This window comes from Chelon labrosus (assembly GCF_963514085.1).
Source record: "Chelon labrosus genome assembly, chromosome: 6".
Lineage (NCBI taxonomy): Eukaryota > Metazoa > Chordata > Actinopteri > Mugiliformes > Mugilidae > Chelon > Chelon labrosus.
Window position 1 is genome coordinate 17,129,698 of NC_140342.1, and position 4,537 is coordinate 17,134,234.

Here is a 4,537-nt window from a genome sequence, read left to right on the forward strand (position 1 = left end):
CTGTGAGTAATACCACATGAAAAGATTTTAGAGATGGTTAAGATTTATGCAGGGGCTTAGCGTTATCTGTCTGCTCTTTGACATATTGATTTAGCTAAGTTTATTGAGTGTGGAGGAATGTGCTACACTGCATAGCAGCCACATCCACAGTTTGGAGGTGAACCTTGTTATGGCACCTATTTTTCTTATTTAATATTTGCGAAATGACATGTGACGATTGATGATCCATCCCAATGCTTGATTTTTCGACCTTGCTAGTCGCCAACTTTGCCTGAATATAAAAAAATGGAAAAGCTCGGCATGTGTTTACTTGTTGCCGAGAACCGGTGGGAGACCACCGGGCATTAAGTTCTTGAGCTCCCGAGCAGATAAATTACAAAAACTACCCATAGATATGTAAATGCAAGCTAGTGTTGAACTCAAAACACGAGCAAATATTTATAGGTTTCTGAATTTATGAGGTGGTCCTACCTTGGCACTGTCTGACTGGTATCCATGGTGCTACGAGGGGAGGAAATATAAACACAACAGCGCAGAAATCCTCCCTGCGCTCTCATCTGGATAGCTGCTCCCAGAGCCGAGGGTCACATACATTCAAGCTGACAGTTATTATCTGTGAGAGTGGTAGAAAGCGATGGTGAGAGATGCTTGTCACGGAGTCACAGGAACAGAATTGTGTCTGAAAAAGTGGTCAAAAGCTGGAAAGAGATGGGAATGATTGAGGCGGACAAACACACAGACAGAATACAGATCTTGCTGGCAGCACAGGGTTGAAAGTCCTCCCAAAGTAAACAACACAGACTAACCGAGCAGAAGACTACAGGCCTCAGGGCTGTTTGGCCATGGGGCAGCAGCACAGCATGGCGCAGCGGCTCCCTAAGGAGATGCCCGTTGATCTTTCCATGTTGCTTTTCAGAGGAGAGTGCTGCCGGCCCAGTCTCCGGAAGAGATGGGATCTCTGACTCAGCCCTTTTGGGTTTCCTCGACAGACACGGTGGCATATTCTGTGAGAGAGAAAACACTTTTAAAAGCCGTATCTGTCCCGCTCGTGGCGTCTTTTAGATTTGGACTCGTACCAAAAAAGCGTGTCTGTAGAGCTTTTATTTGTTCTGCAATTAGTATTATTCTGTGATTTATTTGCCTCGTCAGATTCATAGAAAGCCAAACTGTGCTCGCAAAGGTACGTTCAAAGAGCACTTTGCCGTCTCAGTTAGCAAACAGTTAGCATACAGGAATGTGCAGGAGAGAATGAAGGCGCCTCCTCCTCCTGTCATAAATTCTCACTGTCTTAATCACAGGAGTTTGTTAAACACACGCGAAAGGTTCAGTTCAATATAAGTATACTGAATATAGTATTTATGAGAAACTCTGCCCGTACAATCAAAACAGCAGTAAGCAGACTCTTGTTAAAAACGAATGGACAGTGAAACGTGTGACTCCACACATTGTAGGTGATTACATCATTTAGCTATGTATAGTCAGTGTTACTTATTACAGAAATAGAGGGAGTGTGTTCAAAGAAGGGTGGGTGTTGGAGAGCGAATTACACTGCTGGTGGAGAAGCGCGAAAATCACATGGCGCAACGCAAGGCCTTGTCCTGATTCTGAGTGTATTAGTTAGTTGTAAGAAATGCCAGGAAGTTGTCAAGTGTATGACTAAATTACAAGGAATTAAATCTGATCTGATGAAATCTCTATAGGAAAATAAAACTCATTATGATGGAGTTTCTTGCAAGGTGAAAGTCAATGAGGAGCGAGAAGTCAAGCTCAATATGCTTAACTAGAAACTTTTAACCAGAAATATCTCCAGATGATATTTTTATTTTTAGCTGTCCTAATAAAATGTAGACTTTATTTAAATATACCCCCAAGTGCATAAGGGAAGAGAAGTTTAATAATAATATATATTTGTCTGCATGATAAAATATCCAAGGTATTTAAAATGCACAGTTAAAACAGAGATGAGATGACTGCCTTAACTTGAAACTTGTTGACTCACTCAATATGAAAAAAAAAAAAAAAAAACATCCATGCAGAAACACAGCCTCAAATATAATGTGTTTTTCATGATTAACTGGAATCATGTAGTTTAGTAATCTGACATATAAAATGTTTATCATCTATGAGAAATACATTTTGATGCCCCAAAATCTATTTAATTGCTATAAGCATGCTAATAGATCTGTGAGGCTATATTTTGAACTAAATGCTAACATCAAAAATGCTAACATGGCCACAGTAACAATGCTGAATTAATTATGTTTGCTACACTTTAGTTGCTTAGCATGGTAACATTTGCAAATCCAGCAACATAAAGATGAGTTAATGCCGGAGGTTGTTTTATTACCTGTGCAGGTATTTAGATTTGACAACGGCTGTAAATGAAGAATTTACCCTGAGAGGGGCATGGATGCCTTACCCAGTGTCAAACAACAGTCCAACAGAAGACCAAAGTCAAACTGCCTGTTGTGGAAAAACAGTTAATGTAAAGAGAAGTGCATTTTGACCGGCTTCCCCTGAGATAATGTGCCTCGACTGAATGAAAGCAAGACTACGCGCTGCGGAGAAATTTTACATATTGGGGAAACATTTCCCTACTTCAACACGTCTGGTACTGCAAGTACAGTAAATAAACCTCTACTCTGATGCGCAAACATTCAAGACAAATAAAACGATGCTGGGAGTAAAGCCCGGCCCACCGGTGGAATAGCTAGTCGCATTTTTGTGTTTGTTCAATCTGTTGTTCCTCCTAAAGGTGCAGACAGCTGGGGACTTTCTGTCATGAAAGCTACACCACACTTGCACTCGTTCACACACAAACATGAAGGTCACAGCATTAAGAATCGTAGACTAATGGATTTTAATTGAGAGCTCAGTGTGTTAGGATTGTCGAAAAAAACGTGTTAAAACATGGATGTCAACACTCATCATGGGAGATGCCTGTTAAGTATTCTTCTCATTCTGTTTCTGACATTTCTTGTCCTTATATTTTGTGGTTTTGATTAATTATTTATGGGATGCTCTCATACCTAATATTCCTCAAGCTAACCATCTTCTTTATTCTTTATTAGGAACGGTTTGCCACTTCTGTTCCTTAATTTAGCATGTTAGCATGCTGACATTTTCTAATTTGGACAAAATAACGCTGAAGTTGATGGTTAACATTGTTAGATTTGTGGACATTGCGTCAATAACCAAAGCACTGAATAAAAAAAAAAAAACATGACCTATTTCATCCTGCACCACATTTCATGGCAGCCTCTCCAAAGGAATTTAAACCATTTCAGTCAAAACTACTATTGTAAACAGTGGCACTAGGCTACAAGGGCCAACTTTGACTTGCCATGTGTTCTGGGAAAACACGAATAATGCTCACCAAAGACTATAATGTGAAATAGTGGTACAACACAGGTAAAATAATTAAATTACTTCAGAAATGACCCACAGACACTGTATCAAGTCCCTGCAACACAATGCACAATATATATATATTTTAAAAAAAAAAGCTTAAATTCATCTTCAGTCTACCAGGATCCCGTCCCGACATCTATTTTAACCTTATAAAGTGTCCAGGTAAGCAAATTACCAGTGAAATATCTAACTTTTCAAACCTGCTGTATGCTAGTTAGCAATAGCATGGTGGCCTAACAACTGACCTAGCTACATTATAGCCTACATGACAGCCTAGTTAGTGTAGCCTGAGATACAACCACTAACAAACCAACAAATTTAAACCCATTCTTTATATAATATAGGTTACAGGGGAGATTTTGTACAACTGTTAGCTTCCTTGATTCTGTACAACAGGTTGGCCGCACACGCTAGCTGTCATGTTCTCGCGATATGTGCTATGGCTAACGAGCGTTTGTGCTACATGCTAAAATAACTAAATAAACAGAAGTAGAAATTGGTTGTCTTTGAGTTTTGAGCTGATTTATTCACCGCTCCTGAGAATTTGAGGGGAAAATCTGGGAATCAGGTAATTTGAAGGTGCACAGGTGTCCAATCTCCACAACAGCCAATGAGAGAGAGTCTACAAGCAGGAGGTAACAATCTAGCCCTCTAGGCTAATGTTAGCTAGGATGCTACTGTTATAAAACAAATATAAAAAAATGACAGTTTAAATCTCACCTCCATTTCTCCCTGAAGAATAGACACACCGTGTTGATTGCATCGTCCCAAACATTTTCTCGTCCACACTTGGTTAGCAGTTTTTATCTCACTGCAAAGTAAAACAAAGCTAACTCTTCTTCTTCTTCTTCTTCTCTTGGTTTGAGCAGCGGTTCGAGAACCATCTTGCAGGTGCATTAACATCACCTTGGACTGGAGTGTGGAGTAAGTAGATTTACAGCAAATTGTTTTTCCCATTGACTGTAGGTTTTTCCCAATAGTTTTGTTTACATCCGCATCCCGCGTGAGATCCAATCAGATCACGCGAGGTGGTGCGTTCAATGCCCCCTACTCTGGCGCGATAATTTAAACACTACCCTGCAGCGTGTGTTGAGCGATTGTTTTTCAAATCATGCAGTGTGTGATT